The sequence below is a fragment of the Haliotis asinina genome, unplaced genomic scaffold (assembly GCF_037392515.1).
Source record: "Haliotis asinina isolate JCU_RB_2024 unplaced genomic scaffold, JCU_Hal_asi_v2 scaffold_17, whole genome shotgun sequence".
Taxonomy (NCBI): Eukaryota; Metazoa; Mollusca; class Gastropoda; order Lepetellida; family Haliotidae; genus Haliotis; species Haliotis asinina.
Window position 1 is genome coordinate 12,657 of NW_027133889.1, and position 17,720 is coordinate 30,376.

Sequence of the window (17,720 nt, forward strand, 5' to 3'; positions counted from 1 at the left end):
TTAAGGTTTCATTGTATTTCAGGTATTTATATGCTGTGCTTAATCTAAATTACCCAAAGAAAACAAACTGCACCCCCAAACATAACAAAAATGATATTTTGGGTAATGGTGTGGATGAAATTTCAATTAATGGTGCTGTAACTAAATGTAGTTACTGAAAAAATGTTATCGTTTTGTCTATTGAATTTTGCTTGAAATCAGGAATGCTTTTAAGTTAGATTCTGCTATCTGAAACTAACAGCAAATATTGTGTTTTAGGTAATGGCCAAGAAACCAGCTGGTAACAGTCTGCAAGGGTTTTCAGATAATTATGCCTTAAATAAATGTGTTCACTGAAAAAAGTATAATCACTATATCTATTGAAGTTTCCAGAAAAGTAGGAAAGTCTTGTAGAATATTTTGAAAAAAGTTTGATTCTCTTTACTTGAAACCAACAGCAAAACAAAAATATTTGGTAGCGGTCTAGACATAAAATGGTAAAGGTCTGGAATAATTTTCATTTAATTATGATTTTAACAAATGTGTTCACTGATAAAACTGTTATTATTGTATCTGTTGAGTTAACATTAAACTAAAAGCATTTTCCATAATATTGTTAAGGTCTCTCTTCTTTCAACCAACCTATAAAAAACTTTTGGTAATGGTCTAGAAACTAAATGGTAATGGTTTGGAAGAATTTTCAGTTAATTATGCTTTAAATAATTGTGTTCACTGGAAAAAAAAACTTGTAAAAAAGGAAGCGAGACAGTGGGTAAATGAAGGAAATTTAGCATTTTATTCTACTTTTAACCAAACCTGCCCTTTCCTGATGGATCAGAAGTATATTTCAATGGTATTGTCATGACTTCTATATCTTTGTTTCATATGACCAACCCTCAATCTGGGAAGTTGGAGGAAAAATGTTCAATTTTCATTTTGTTTGTCTGTTTTAAAAGAACGCTGTCAGCAGGTCCGCAATAAAAGAAATATTAAAATTGATGTACCTCAAAACAGCTTGCAAGAGTTCAGCAAATCATAAATCATGACGAGTGTTCATTTCAATCACAAAAACAATAGGCAATATTGTTACTGACTGTCCAGACTGTTATCAACTGTCCAGACTGTTATCCTATATCATTAGTCTACTTTTGAAACAATAACTTACAAACATAAACCAGTTGAAAGAATTGGGGTAATAATTTTTTATCACTTGTAAACTATGAACAATGATACTTGTGATCAGTATAAAAATATTAATGAATATTGCTTACTCTAGTTTGAGACAACAAAATTATTTTATGTTTTATAAGAAAAAATGCATTCTTGGACTAACTGATTATTAAGTAAAGTAAGACTTAAATATCAATCTTTCAGTGAGAATTTGTGAAGCTTATAATAAGTTGGTTATTAATTGGACTTGAACGAAATGGTAACGGTCTGGAACTGTCTTCGCTTCCCTAATTATAATTATGGTAATATCTGACTTGTTAATTAAGTTTCAAAGGTCACTGTTATAGTTCCTTAACCCGTTATGTACTACCAGTGTTCACAATAAAAAAATGAGTCATTTCAGATCAATTCCATTCTCTTGTTGTGCAGGTGTCAAAATATTGACATTTTGTCAACTCGACTATGTTGTATGAGCTGAACATGCAATAGAATATAGGCCTTCAGCAATCCATGCTTGCCATTAAAAGCAAATTTGCTTGTCGTAAGAGGTGACAAATGGGATCGGGTGGTCAGGCTCGTTGACACGTCATTGGTTCCCAATTGCGCAGATCGATGCTCATGCTGTTGATCACTGGATTGTTTGGTCCAAACTAGATTATTTACAGACTGCCGCCATGAAGCTGGAATACTACTGAGTGCAGCGTAAAACTAACATCACTCACTCACTCGCAGAACACACTTTACTCCGAGAAAGTTGTTTAAACTTCATGTTGTCAGAATGTGCTGTCTCAATTACATCTTCAATGAAAAAAAAAAATTCTTTTTCAAATTCTGGACTAAAACCATCTAAGTCATCTGGTCTTAGTGGTTATACGAACAGTTCTTTTTCTTTCATGTCAGCAAGGACTCATTTTTCCCAACACTTCATAAAGAAAATTAAAAACTAAATAAATAAAAAAATATATATATATATATATAACAAACAAGATAATTGCAATGACGTTGGACAAAAGATGAAAATCCATGTTTGAATCCCTGCATGAGCACCATGTGGAATATTGCCGTGATGCATGCAGACTAAAATCATAGTCAACCCAAACATAATGGACAAAAATTACCATAAAGTAGGGAGCTGATAAATGTAGTTAACTTGTTTCGATCTGAATGAACACAGTCACGCATTATGGAAACACCTCCCTCATACCGTTTGGAACAGAAAACTACCCATTTGTCAACTGTAATGTATTTGTTACAATAAATAGGTTTCATTTTCAAGTAAAGTCAAGTATGGTGTCACACCTATACAACTGATCAGTCTCTGTGTATGATTTGCGTGGAAAAACAGTTTCTCAAAAGATTCTGTAATTGAAGGAAGGAGGATAAGCACAAATGTTTCCACTTTGATGCATTTTCAGCGTTGAATAGTTTCCACATTCAAGATTATGTCATAAAAGCAGAGATGGAAATTCGTAACAATAACAAAAATATGAGGTAGACTTTGTGTTATACTTCAAGTAAGGAGATTCAGAAAAGGGATGTTTTCCATTGCAGTTACATATGTTTGCTATAGAGAATGGAAACATCCCAAACACTTTCCTCTTTATTAGTAATCATTGCTAAAAGAACAGTCGATTGTGCATTTGTAACTATGACATGATTATCTGTTTCATTGAAACTTTACACTACATTTACACTTGAAATGCATTTGGTCAGCAAGCCTGGGCATCGGAACAGAAGACACCCCGCACCGATGAGCTGATCGACGGGTCATTCGGTGCAGCGGCAGTGAGCGCGAGAGACTCTGCCAGTGACTGTCCCTCGCTGTGTTGCGTCGAGTCCATGCCTCACCTTGAGCGAGTATGCCTCGGTTTAAAACTGTTGTGTTACGGCTTGGCAGTGTTCAAAACCGACCTTTTACCGACAAAATATCACTTTTTTCCATATGACAGGTACAATTTCTTTCAGTAGGCCCATAAAATACACCCTGTTTACTGTCAGATACGTTCGTGCATACACATGTATCGGGGTTTGGGCATTAGATGGCTTCGTTACCACCGCTTGTACATACTTCTTCTGTCTCTATACATGTACAGTGAGTTTGTACACATTGCAATTAACACGTGTAACAGTGACCCGAGATTTAAACATGTTATACATGTACACTGAAATGTCAGCAGGACCTTTAAAGCAGAATATTTAAGTTTTATTTAGTGAAAACAATACCGCAATTCAGTGAGAAAATACCGCAAATTTGTTTACATTGTGTCACGGCCTTCTCGCTTGTCTCGTCTCAGCTTTGTGATCTACAGCATCAATGCCCGGAACGTTAAACAAAAACAAGAATGTAGTTATCCTTGTTTATAACACTTGCAAAGCCTTAAAATTCTAGCTGTTGTCATCTAAATGGTAATGTTTTTTTTACTCATGTGCAAAAGCGTGGAAATTCATGCAAATTCTCAACTTCGAGCAGGCGTAGGTTTCGAGGACGATGGTGCTGATTGACTGATCGTGAGGCCTATCGCCCTCCTTGATCCACCTCAAGTTTTTTTTGTCTTCACCCAAGTGAATTTTTTTTAATTATGTAGACAAAAAAACAATATGACAATATTCTGCAGAGTTAGGGTGTTTCTCCTATTATTTGATTTTGAGTTAGAGTGCGATCAATTCATTGGGGAGATTTTCACTCGAACGGACTGTAACGACTGTAGCTTGCCCTGCGTCACCTTTTCATAGGGTTCATAAAAATGTCGCAGCTTTGCGAGAATGTAATGGATTTCAATTTGCAAGGTATCGAACTGTAGGCAATTTGATGTGAAACAGATTTGCTGCATTTTATATATATGTGTAAATGAATAATTACCTCACTATTACAACACATTACAAGAGTATCCCAGCAGCGCCAAATTAGGGCTGCAACATTTCACAGTAACTAGTGAGTTAGGTTTCACGCCGCACTCAGCAATAGTTCAGTAATAGTTCAGTAATATGGGAGCAGTCTGTAAATAACCAAGTCTGGACCAGGCAATCCAGTGATCTACAGCAGGAGCATTGATCTGCGCAATTGGGAACCGATGGCATGTTTCAACCAAGTCAGCGAGCCTGACCCGATCATGTTAGTCGCCTCTTGCCACAAGCATATGTGTTGCATCACAGTAAGAAACTTATCGACTTTTTAAGTAATCCTATCACAAAGACACTGTAATGGATGCTTCACAGTTGGTGTCTTTTCTTAACAGTATAAGAAAAGGTAGCCACGGGGACTCTCCGGGAAGTCGAAGACCGTCAGTATTGCTCATGAGCCAATCATTATTGTCATTTTCATAATCATTTGTCCTTCGCCGTCAATATTAGTCTCCTCAATCAGGAATACATGATTGTCTTACTGTGTCTGAACAATTGCGGGGTGGGCCGTGGGACAGCCTAGTGGTGAAAACATTAGCGCGTCATCGACGAAAACCCACGTTCGAATCCCCATCTCTGGTGTCCCTTTCTTCCAATATCCCTACAGGCGTTGAAAAACCAGCGACTGACTGATAAATATTGGATGCTGGATAAAATACTGTAATACTGGAATATTGGGAAATGTATAACCCTACACATGTAGTGTGAAACCCACCACAAAATATGCATTAAACTACACTGAAATATAAAAAAAAATGAACCTCTTTTCCCTCCTTTAAGTTACATGGGCCTCCATACAACACTGTCGTTAGGTAATTAAACAATGAAAAAATAGCCGCTCACTCTTTCAAGAAATGATGCAAGAGTGACATTAAAATTCCAAACATTAAAAACGCAAAATAGTCTATAATATTTCAACACTTTCAGAAGTTGTGAGACATCAACACTATATTTTGAATGACATGGCACGTGTCCAGAATGTTATTTTCGAACAGGACGATATTTAATTGGATGTGTTCTCAACTGACATTTTTTGAACGTTGTAATAACATTTTAATCACATTTTGCGCGTTTGTGACATATATAAAATTCTGCGAAAACCTTTTCCTTAATATTTTAACAAAGACTATTTTACAACCTCACGAAAATATTTGGAAAATTTGTCACATTCATTGGGAGGAGTAGTTTAGTCAGTGATGAGGTTTAAAACAGTGATTACTGGTAAATAAATATGTTGAATTTATAACAAATAGCAATATTTGAGGCGCTGCGAGAGACCAAACTTACAATATTAGACATAGACACGGCCTCATCACTGCACCAGAATAATCAATATGAGCCCTCAGTCGATCAGATCCCCGTGACGTCAGAACAGGCGATGCTGACGTCATGACATTTGTACTCTGACCTTGGTGTGGTGGCCGGTTAGAGTGTCACTTGATGAAACCACATTTCAGAGGACTTTTGCCAGAAAACTTAGACGGTGTTTTCTACCCAGTGTGTCAGTGTATGTTATACAATTTGGAGTCGAATAACTGCCATAATGTTTCTCCTTTTTTTCGAGTATTAATGTAGACACGGGGTGATCTTTAAAAGGAGCTAGGTACTGTAAAAGAGTTATATAACGCTGAACGTTCGATCTACCAAGTCACGTGACCAGCGCCATACTTGAGAACCAGTGAGGGGGGCCAGAGTCAGGTGATAACAAGTGTGACAACAAGACACGTCTCATATGGATAGGGTTTTAAAAAGAGATCGAAAATCAATCTATCTTCAGACTTTAATCAAAACTGGGACGAAGGGGGGGCTTCGGCCTTCTTGGAATTACTTTTTCTCTAGATTTAGATTATATTTCAGGTACAAATTATAAAGAACAGAAGTTGTGAAACTTTAATGTCCACATGGTGCACACGTAACCTTACTCCCTTTGGAAGAAACACCGTTTTGAAATCACTGATTATTCCCAAGTTCCTGACCCAGATTCGGAAGTTATAAATATATTCCAGCTTTTTAAAAGGCCACAAATTTATCTGGTACAATAAACCTGACAAAATTAAGAGAAGCCAAGCAATCTGTGACAAACAAGATGGAGGTTTTAATGTGTCAAATATAAAAAAAAAACATTAATGCAAGCACAAAAGTGATCTATAGTTAAAAGAATTCTCAGACGCGATTCAAATTGGTGTCCTCTCTTCATGTATAATCTCCCAAAGCTCAGTGCTGGCAATGTTTTTCATTATAATTGTCAATATTTGAAAGAGGACTGCCTCCCTCTTATTGACAATAGATATTATAGAGAAGTTTTTAACTGCATGGTGGCATTTTTTTTTTATCTCAAAACCATTCTTACCATGACATCAATGACATACTTTCAGAAATACTATGGTGCAACAAAAATATTTATGTTGGAGGTAAACTTGTGTTTTGTAAACAATGGCTTGACAAAGGGGTGCGATGTATTAACGACCCATTTGATTCCAGCAACAAAACACACCCTTTCGAAAACTTTGTAAGATTTTAACCTGAAATCTGACTTACTTACATATATGGGACTTATTAGATCAATACGGCTATTTGAAATCACTCAATATGCCTTTTGAAAACTTGTCCAACATACCATATCCAACTCTACCAGCAAATATTAAACACCTCCTAAAAGATATAAAAGGGGGCACAACGCTTTACAAAATATTATTGACAGACGGTACTACAAAAATGTACGTTGTCAAACATGGGAGCAAAATATTTTAGCTAATGAAGGGCTATCCCGTGACTGGAAAAACTTTAAGATTCCTTTCAGATGTAACAATGGCGCTAAACTACAGTGGTTCCAGTATAGGATACTATGTAACATCTTGCCCAAAAATGCAGCTTTTGTCAACACGAAATGAGTCACCTGATCACATTTTCTGTGTTTGAAACAACCTCACACACATCTGGCAAAAAGTTGAAATCTGGCTTAAATGTAAACCACATATCAGTATTATAATCCCAAAAAGACATGTATTTCTTGGTTTTCCCGATACAAATAATGAGCCTCTACACATAATTATCTCTATCTTGAAATACATCATTTTAGGAAGCAGATTTGAAAAGAAAGTGCCACAGTTTCAAGTTTTCCAGAATGAACTAAGGAACTACTACTATACATGATAAGTAATTAAATGTTCTTCCCTATTTGGGTGTAATATCTACACCTATCAGTTTTAGTCGTCATGTCACGGACTGTTTATTTGATGTGCACAACTTCTATTTATGAATTTGGATATTCGTGTTATAAATAATAATATATTTTTGTTTTGGTTGCAATTAACTTGTAGCTGAGAAAGGTTCTGTCAGGGTGGACAATTGATGGAAAGCTGTGTTGATGAAGTCTGCAGTTTTTTGTATTTCCGCCTTATGTTACTTGAAACTGACGAGTTCTACAGTTTAAAGTGTTCGGACCACCATGTCTGCAATATATACCGAAAATATAACACATTTATCGATTGGTTCAAAAGGTGACTCGCGCTTCGGTGTTTAGCACTGAAAAGGACCTCGTGATGATCGCTACCCCGCACACTTTCATACCAGTCGATAAAATATATTGCAGTGACAATGCTTACACAAGTGTAACCAAGACGAGAAAGAGAGGTGTCTGGCCGCACAGCTCTCTTCCATGCAAAGTGTTCGATCAGGGATCACGATGAATTCCATCTTGCAAAAGAGAACGTTTATTGTTTAATGGTTTCAATGTACTTTTAAAGTAACATGAATGTTTTACCCCTACTGGATTCTTTTCGCAGGCTTCCCAGTGTTCGGCCATCTAAAAGTAAATTCATTCCAAAGAAATTCAGTTTAGTGTAAGGAAATAAATGGAAAATAGAAAAATAATTAATAAAAATTATCTTTTAAATCAACTACACAATTACTTTCAGTTAGAGTTATTTTGTTTCACATGGTTCTGTGGGCAGAATGTGAGTTGGGGGAAAGGTTATCCAGTCATGTATTGATTGTTCCAATATACTTGTATTATTCTTCACTGCATTTTGTTGCATTGGTACAACCCTTAACAAAGGCAATTGACAACAAGCGAGAAATTCAAAGAAAGGACACTTTAAACATTTCATGTGATAAACATTTCTTGATTTCTACCTCCAGCAGTATATATTTTGTTTCTTTGCTTTTGTTTTGATATTTTTTATAAAATAAACCAAACTTTTCAGAGAATAATTTGAAGTTTAAAACAGAGGCAGATTTTGTTGGGGTTTTTTCCCAAGTTGTAATCATCGAGCTATGCCTGTTGTGACTGTAGACAGTTTAGTTCATCAATATCCTTCATCCTGGTTGCATGACATCATAATAGAAGCGTCTTTTAATATCCATTAGCAATCTATGTTACAAGCAGGGTCGACTGTCCAGTTTTGATTTTATTATAGGCATAAGTTTCCCAGCAGTATTACAGCTAGCTGTACGATATGATCTGAAGAATCGAGTTTGGACCAAACAATACAGTGATTGTCACCATGCGAGGTCAGAGCATGTGTTTTTGAATCACTATCAAAAGACAGACTAAGAAAGGCCTATATATATGTGGTGCTTTGCACGCTCAGGCACTGTGAAACAAACGCGATTTGAGCGTGGTAGGGACATAAAATATTTTCACATTTTCGAAATAGGTTATGCCACATATTTTATTAATTTTGACTTGTTGGAATGCTGTAATAATGCCAAACATAACATTCTGAATGTCTTAAAATATTTGTTAGCAAAATAACACATTCTGCTGCATAGTCAAAACTTTTTACAAGCTGGATGATGCCATCAATCAGTGGTACAACCTACTAATCGTGGATACAACGAAATATAACGACTACCTACCTTGAATCTTACGAACTATAGGTATTAAAGATTGCGCATGTTTTGAATGTGTACATAACAGGGCATTATTTTTTATTTTTTTTGGACTTCATATTTTTTTATGATTATTTCGTTACACACTGATCATTCTGAAACGTCGCAAGTAGTCCTGGAGTTACTAAGAATTCTGCCAAATGCTTCCAAAGATACGCCAAGAGGAATCATGGCCATACTGTTGTCTGGTGGGTTTTTTTCTTTTTGAAAATCACCTATTGTTAAATAATGTTTTTAATCATTAGTGATTTATATAGACTTGAAAGGTGTTTTGAAACACTCTTATTATTTTATGTATATGTGTCAGAAACACTTTAATTTTTTCTTGAGCCTACACCAAGCTGTGCAGAGGTGTCCAGCAAAGACAGAGAGAGTGAGCTATAACTGAGTTGTTGTTTCACTGATAGAGCTCAAAGTAAATTCAGTTAGAAGAATATGTTGCTTTCTGCGTGTCAGTATTGCTAGATTTCTACTAACGTTTCGGGATAGGTAAAAACATTTTGAGGTATTAAACTGATGTTGATCCAACATTGGGCCGAGGTTTATTTGCCGATGCTGGGCCAACGTTGACCGGCAGCTACGAGAACCTACAGACCTTAGCAGCTGCTGGCCCTGATTAAACTCTCCCAGAACTCATTAAAATACAACAACGGAACCAACCAAACATGATTCATTACGGAAAATACAACACTAAAAATTTACTGCAAAACAAAAGGACTCCTACAAGCTTGAAACTGCAAGTCCAACATGAAATGGATTTACCACGACCAGCCGGCAACAAATGCAAGGTGGTGAAGATGATCAAGTGACGTATGTTATCATCTGACTCAATACAAACACATGAATGGAACCAGAAAATTCAGCCATGAGTCCACTTGTGCATAAAGTATTGATTGACTTGGCCATAAATTATTTTTATCATAAGTTTTTTGATTGCATTAATGTACTCTGTCAAAGATTGAGACTGGGACACATGTTGGGAATCGGCTGAAATGTCATAATAGATGATTGCTTCATTACCAAAGAACTATCCGTGAAAAAATGTTGCTTGGCATTCCAATCCAGCTTCTTGTTGCTGATATTTATACCATGATGCAGCTTGCTATTTTAAGGTGATGAGTAGTATATCATGAACATAAACTTCCTGGAGTCTTCAAGAAATATTCATTCATGACGTTTCAGTTTGTGAATTAAATTTTTTTAAGAAATTGACACGTTTTCAGGCCCCGACAACTTCAAAGAGATGCTCCATCAAGTGTTTCAAACTATGAAACAGTAGTTTGAAAATCGTTTGTATTCGATTATGAAAGATGTGATCGATTGCTTGGTCGTTTAGTCACTGAAACCAATCTTCGATTATTTCAATGTTTTTGTGAACACCACAACTGATAATCACATCAACTTAATTCATTTGATTTTTTGTTCATCTGGACAGAAGGTCCAATGAGTTTGTATTATGTACTGCTAGTTTGTCATGAGCATCTGTAAACATCTTTTCCATCAGAATCTAGAACAGTTACGAAACTGAAACTAGGCAGACATGTTCCCATCATAACACCAAGGTTTTTCATAGGCATACTGACCTGTGTTCCATTTCACCACATTTGTTGTTAAGTGTAAGATCTTGTAACTTTCCTTGCTGCATTCATACCTCCCTTGTCATGGTTTTGGGGGTAAATGCTACGAGAAAAGTAACGAGATCTTAGGTTTACGAGGGCTTTGTGACATAGGTGAGCAAATTTTGTTACGTATCAATTTATCCAGAAATCAGTCCCTTTTTCAGTGAAATATCAAGTAGGCATTGGAACCAAACACAGTATTAATGGTTCCTGCTCATTTTGACAGTTATTTCGTTTTCAATATTTTATGTGTCCCTGCTGAGCTACTGCCAAATTTTCTTGATTGAATATATTGAAATTACTGTTTCAGATCAGTGACTGACGGAGTAACTAAGGCAAATGCATATCTACTTCCTTTCAGAAGATGTGATGATGATCGCTTCTGTGTAAGTTTTTATTCACTTTTGGTTGACCTTCAGAAGAATGCTTTCTGATATTGGAAGATGGATCCTTTATTCAGCTTCATTTTCATTTCAGTTTCTAGCTGAAGTTTTCCTGGGTCATATTGAAAAGTGGCAAGCATCTGTCATGACAAGGGACGGATTTTCAAAGTTAGAAAAGAATAACATGTTCCTGACTCATCAAACCTACGAGGGCCTGAAAACAACAGGTTAAAATTTTAAACAAAAGTCATTTGTTCAAAATGTAACTTAATACATGAAACGATTATAAAATTCAAAATTAACGTATAACATACATTATGATTGAAGCAACCCGATTCCTTCTGCAGTGTGGTCTCCCTATGGTTCTAACTAACAAATTCTGTCAGGATCTCACTTTGGAAGACATAGGTGCATGGGAATACGGGCGGAGAATTCAACCCTTTGGAGGTTTGGGTGCGTTACAAAATGTCATTTCAGACCTGTTTCATACGAATGTTTATTTAATACTTCAGACCTGTTTGAAAGGTGTTTACTCTATCAAATGACTCCAACATCAATATGGTAACCATTGCCCAATTATTAAGCCATTTTTTGTGTCAAAAAATGTTGCCATAGTATTATATGAGGGAAGTTTTCTTTCTAATTCAGCTATCAAGAAAATAAACTTCGGACACAACGAAACCTTGCCCTTGCCATTCAGCCACGAGGAAATGTTCGCCAGCAGAAGAGGACACATAATGTTAAAGTCGATGATGCTCCCTTGTCCAAAACAAAGAGGAAACATTAACTTCAGCGTTATAGCACGTTATGAGTCATTCATATGAGTTGATATATTGAGCAACAAACAATTAATTTCACATTAACCTGACAATGTAAATGTTATCTGCTTGTATTTGGTGAAAGAAAGTTCAGTAATAACTCGTGCATGGTAATATGTAACAAAACTGAGGACTGGAATGACAAAAAGGAACAATTTTGAAAATTGCACCTACATTAACTTTAACCCATTTATGCATATCATCACCTTTTTGAGACCCATACTTCAAAAGGACATTTCTCTCTTAATTATTGCAGATAGAAACATGCAGTATAGACATTAATGAAGCTAAATTGTTCAGTGGTTGAACCCTTTACATTACTTGTAAAGTTCTTTAAGCATGACCACTTCCAGAGGCGAGGTAGGAAAAATTGATTTATTGGTAAAATGACACCACATACTCTTCATTGCTTGCTAGTCAAAGTAAACCTAGTCTCAGTGTATTTCGTTGCACTCAACCACATCCTAGTAGAAGGTCGCGTCAGGTAACCTTTGAGTGACCAATGACCGTCCAATCAAACGCGAGACGGCTAAGTTGATTTAAATAAATAGCAGTCGGAATCGTTCGGGTACGAACCTTTTCGAAATAAAAATTTCTAAAGATATGTGCAAAGGCCCACTTTCGTGATTTGGTAAATGATTGTGTTATGATTGGTCGATCGCACAGGTTACCTGAAGCGACTTACCATAAGGTTTTGTGAGACTCAGTAATGGAGTGTAACAAAAAGTACTGAGGATAAGTTTACTTGCACTACATTGCTTGCCAGAAGAAAGCAATATTTGACAATATTTGATAAAACTCTACTAACCTATGCATAAAATCAATTGTAAGTTGAATATGACATTATCACTGATTTCACCAGTGCTAGTGTTTGATCCTGATTTCAGTGCTCTACGAAACTATGGCAATTAGACTTTCCACTAGCTTCAAACTGATTATTCATCAACTCAGTTGTCAAATGTCCGAATTACTTTGATAGTTTAGCTCTCAATGATCTGTCCTTGCTTGATGCCCTTGTCTGGACTCCATCCAGAATGATTTAACATCTATGAAGGACACTGATTTTGAAATACATGTGTATTATTTCAGTAAACACCTTTTCCTTTATTGCATCATCAGTCAGAATTATATGTTATGTTATAGAAAGAGGATTGAATGATCTGGTTTTCCAGACATGCTTAATGATAAACCATTTCATTTGTGGATTTTGAGGTCAAGTCTGGGAAACTTATCTCTAAACACTTGTTCCATTTCTTCAAACATCTTTCGGTGGCTTCAGTGTTAATGTTGGTCAGTTTATCCCTAGATTTTGCATGTAGTAATTGTTTTGGCTCTGGGGAAGATGTATCTATAAATGTTGATGGAATGTCACTGTTTAATGTTGGTTTTTCTTAATGACGCAACCACCAATGTAATGAGCAGTGTCTTTCTCCTCTTCTGTGATGGGACTGATAATCTTTGTCTGACACTGACTTGAATGTTGATCGACAAACTGCCTGAAGGTTTGAAGTGCCAGCCACTGGGTGCGCTTGTGGCCTTGAGTGATAGCCTTGACTTCCAGTAATCCACATTGAGGCAAAAAATGTTGTGATGCAAATTTCAGGAAATTTTAAAATATGATTGATATAACAAAAAAATTGGGTTTTCCATATACCTTTTTATGTTTCTTTCTTCAGTGCACTCACCCGTGAAGGTCCCGGGTTAGAATAGGCCTTCAGCAACCCATGCTTGCCATAAAAGGCGACTCAGCTTGTCGTAAGAGGCGACTAACGGGATCGGGTGGTCAGGCTCGCTGACACGTCATCGGTTCCCAATTGCGCAGATTAATGCTCATGTTGTTGATCACTGGATTGTCTGGTCCAGACTCGATTATTTACAGACCGCCGCCATATAGCTGTAATATTGCTGAGTGTGGCGTAAAACTAAACTCACTCACTCACTCTTCAGTGCACTCATTTCTCAATTTTAGAATCTGAGAAAAACACTGATGTCTTGGGGATACATTTCATACAGTTTTTAACATGAATTACCATTTCATCTGTATTAACCCAAGTAATGATGTTATGTTGTATGGATTATGCCCCCCAAAATGGTTTGTTTGAACATAGAGGTGGTATGTCAGCCTGCACTCATTGTTGGTCGTCACAGTATCTCAGAAGTTATACATGCTAGCTTTAAAAGTGGATATGCATGGCGACATGTACCCATAGATGTCCGACCTGTGCAGGTTGTAATTGATGTTGAGGATTCCATGCTTGCCGTAAATGGTGACTAATGGGATTAGGGTGGACAGGCTTGCTGATTGGTTGACACATGTCATTGTATACTACTTGCATAGATTGATGCTAATGCAGTTGATCACTGGATTGTATGGTCTACATGCGATTATTTACAGACTTCCACCTTATATATGCAATATTTTAGAATGTGGCGAAAACTGAACTCACTGTATGTGCCTTTTGGGGAATGGAATTAAATATGAAATCTAATTTTTGCAATTTCCATGGAAACTTGTTTTCCCTACGAATTTGAGGAAGTCATTTTTTCTTCACTTCGTCCCTGAAATTATGTATGATTGCTTGACCAAACTTCTTACACATGTCAATCATGATCCCTAGATGCATTGTGTTGCAGTTAGATCTGCATAATAATTTTATTGTGTGTGGTTTCCATGGAAACATGAGTGAAAGCAAGATCTGGAGGGTAGCCATCTTGTTCCCTTCATCTATAACTACCTTTATGAACATTTTGGGGTACAGGGCATTTGTCATTACTTGCTGACTCTTGCTTAAATATGGGAAGGGTAGTGTTTATTGCTTTAATTTTCAACAGAATAGAATTATTGACATTGGAAGGGAAATAGACTGGGGCAAATTAGGGCCAGTAGGCCTCAGGAAGTAAATGGTATAACCACTTATTTTGCCATGTATATGTACAGATAAATGCCCTACCAGTGGGATATTTTGCACTAGAAGAAGGCTAGTAAGGTCAGCATATCTTTGGAGTCACTGTGTTATTATGTAACTTTCCACTATCATTAAGTTGTACCAGTAATTCAACAGTTTTATAATGCAATATGCGTTTTCGTCTTTTTTTCTTTATGGAATTAAGTCACATTGTAACATTTTGTTTTCATTGTACATTCACACTTTGAGTTAGAGAATTAGCATTCTCAACTGGCAAGGGAACTCTTGAAATTCTTTCGCACTCTGTGGATATGTGAGATAAACTGTGAGAAACTCATACCAAATGCCACTTTGTAGTAGTTTGCTATTGTCCTTTCTCTCTTAACGCCACTGATTTTGTAATCCCAGGAGAGGCATTTTTCAAAATCGTTGAGCCATGGGTTGCTGACTTTGGATACTGAAAGTTACGTTTTTTAAGTAATGAAATTTATTTTCAGTGGATTTAACAATACCGATGATGTAATGAAACATGAGATTCGTAATGACTGAGAGTTTTTTCTTACGCATCTGGCTCCTAGTTTAACTGGTACTTGCAGACACTGGAACCTATTGCTGTGATAATTTCTGACAAGTAATAAATACATTTTTTGCCATTCTCACAGCTGTTTTCTAGAGCCTTTGCTGCTTTGTAGAAGGAAAATGCTGGGGTTACATTCTTAAGTTCAGACAGTAACCACTCCATCACAGTTGATACCTAAAATATTTTAAGAGTACACATATAACTTCTCAATCTTTTAATTAATGGTACATAATGAACAAATCATTGTTGTTCTGCATCACTAAACACCTTGAAATATTAAAGAAAATCATGGCCTGAAAAATTCTTTTATCTGTACGTTCATTTCTGTGTCATTTCATTGTGTTTAAAATTTCACCCATTTCTGGCTGTTCATTTGAAATGAAGACACATTTAGATATCTGCTGTAATAATCATGTCATGATAGGAAGTAGTAAGTAAAAATGGCCAGCAATCTTTGGTAGATCAGCGAGTCTCCATTATCATATATTACATGATAATTATCTTTTCATCGATTTATCTAAATGTTAGTGACCCTGTGAAGTAAACCAGTGAAAAGAAACTTACGTTTAATACTGGTCAAGGCGAAATAATTACTGATCTGATTGAGAGCGATTTAAATAGGCTGTAGTAGATCTAGTAATTGGACAGAAGTGTTCGTCCCTTGGCGTAATTTCCATAGACGCATATGTACACTATTTAACGTCCCATAAATGCTTGTGAATTCTCACGTGATTTGGGATTGAACTACGCTTCAAACGCAAAGTTTCGGGCTATATTTGCTTGAAAATACCGATAGCCGCGGTGTGGTCCTATCTACGCATCGCGGCTCTCGGGTATACTTCACCCTTCGGATTGGTACATGGGAGATATGGACTAACTGACAGAAAATTTTAATTGAAATTATGTACTTCATGCTGAAATGATTTCAAATGGACCTGCATGGGTGAACGACGTTCAAACAAAAACTCAACTGATATCGTAATATAATTTATACAATACGTGAAAAATCACGAAGTCAGGAAATCACGTCAAGTGTTAACTGTCTTTCCTTAACAAGACATACATCCGACCGTTATTGCTGATATTTATTTCAGAAATTTTTCGTTTCATTTACAACAGATATTGATCTTATTTATTCTTTCGCTTATCCATGACATTAGAAGACTCTGCCATTGCCGCACCAGTCAATCGGAAGGTTAAGAACCCAAGCTCTGTGAAGTATCGCGTACAGAAGTTATTTGTATTGATGTCACGCAAATCTCGCGAGTGTTGGCATTCCTGTCTTTCTCCAGTTCTATGGACAAACCCATCCCTAAATGTATAGAATTGGAAGCTCGCATTTCGGAGGTATCAACCGGTTTCCAATTCTTACCACGTGAATGTACTTTCAACGTGTCCATATTTTCAGCTATAAATTGTGCTGCATACCTGTTCGTTTCAGTGACAAGCAAGTCAAACAATTCATCACTGAAAACGAGTGAAAAGGCAGCATACTCACTCAAAATTTTCACCTGTATTTCTTGGCCCTGATGGATCGACAAAATCTTGTAGCAATGGCGTTTCACTCACTCAGAGGGGTCCTACAGAAATTCTCCTTCATCGTCCCCAAGGTCCAAATTTTCAACTTCTTCTAAATCCATGTCCTCGAACCCGAAAAAGTCTTCTTCACCTTCACTATCCGAGTTTCCGAAAAGTTCGCGAAAATCTTCTATCGCGGATGCCATTATGCAAATCTAAATTCTAGATCTTTTTCGGGTCACAAAAATACAGAAAATATTAAAGACTAAGGGAGATTTCTATGAACCCAGGTCATTGAAAAGTAAACAAGTGAGGCTATTTATAATTGCTAATTACGTCATTTCCTCATTATTTGCCAGGAAAATGATTCGGGAAATTTCTCGAAGGCATCCATAGCGAGAGGCGTAGTGGTCCGGTTTCCACAATCGAGGAAAAAACTGCATTATCATTTACATATATGTAACATTTGGTCATTGCAACCTTTGGCCCTCATTGCGTTGCATCTATCTTTTAGATTTTATCAATCGTTTTCACTTTATTAGCTACGACATGTGGTTATGTGTGAAAGTGATTCAACAACAAATTAGCGAGTTAGCCACGCCCACACGTGTTATTCACGCACGTCACCAGCTGGTCATTGCCGATGTGTTCACGAATTTTGTCCAAAAATCCAGTTGGGAATATTAGGCTTTTACTATGAAGATAAGTGATAAATATGTGTCTGAAATCGGTAAACGAAACTAAAAATTCAAAAATGGCGAAAAACGGATTTTCAAAACATGTTGATGTGTTTGTTTACCACCGTTGCCATGACCGTTTCCATGTTAGCCAGTCGATGATGTAACAACCGTTCTCGTGTTTGTGATTAATATCTTCACATGAAGTGGTTACTTGTTAAAAATAAGTTTTGTTTCTGATTTTGTATTATAAAAGATAACAGATTTTTGTCAATT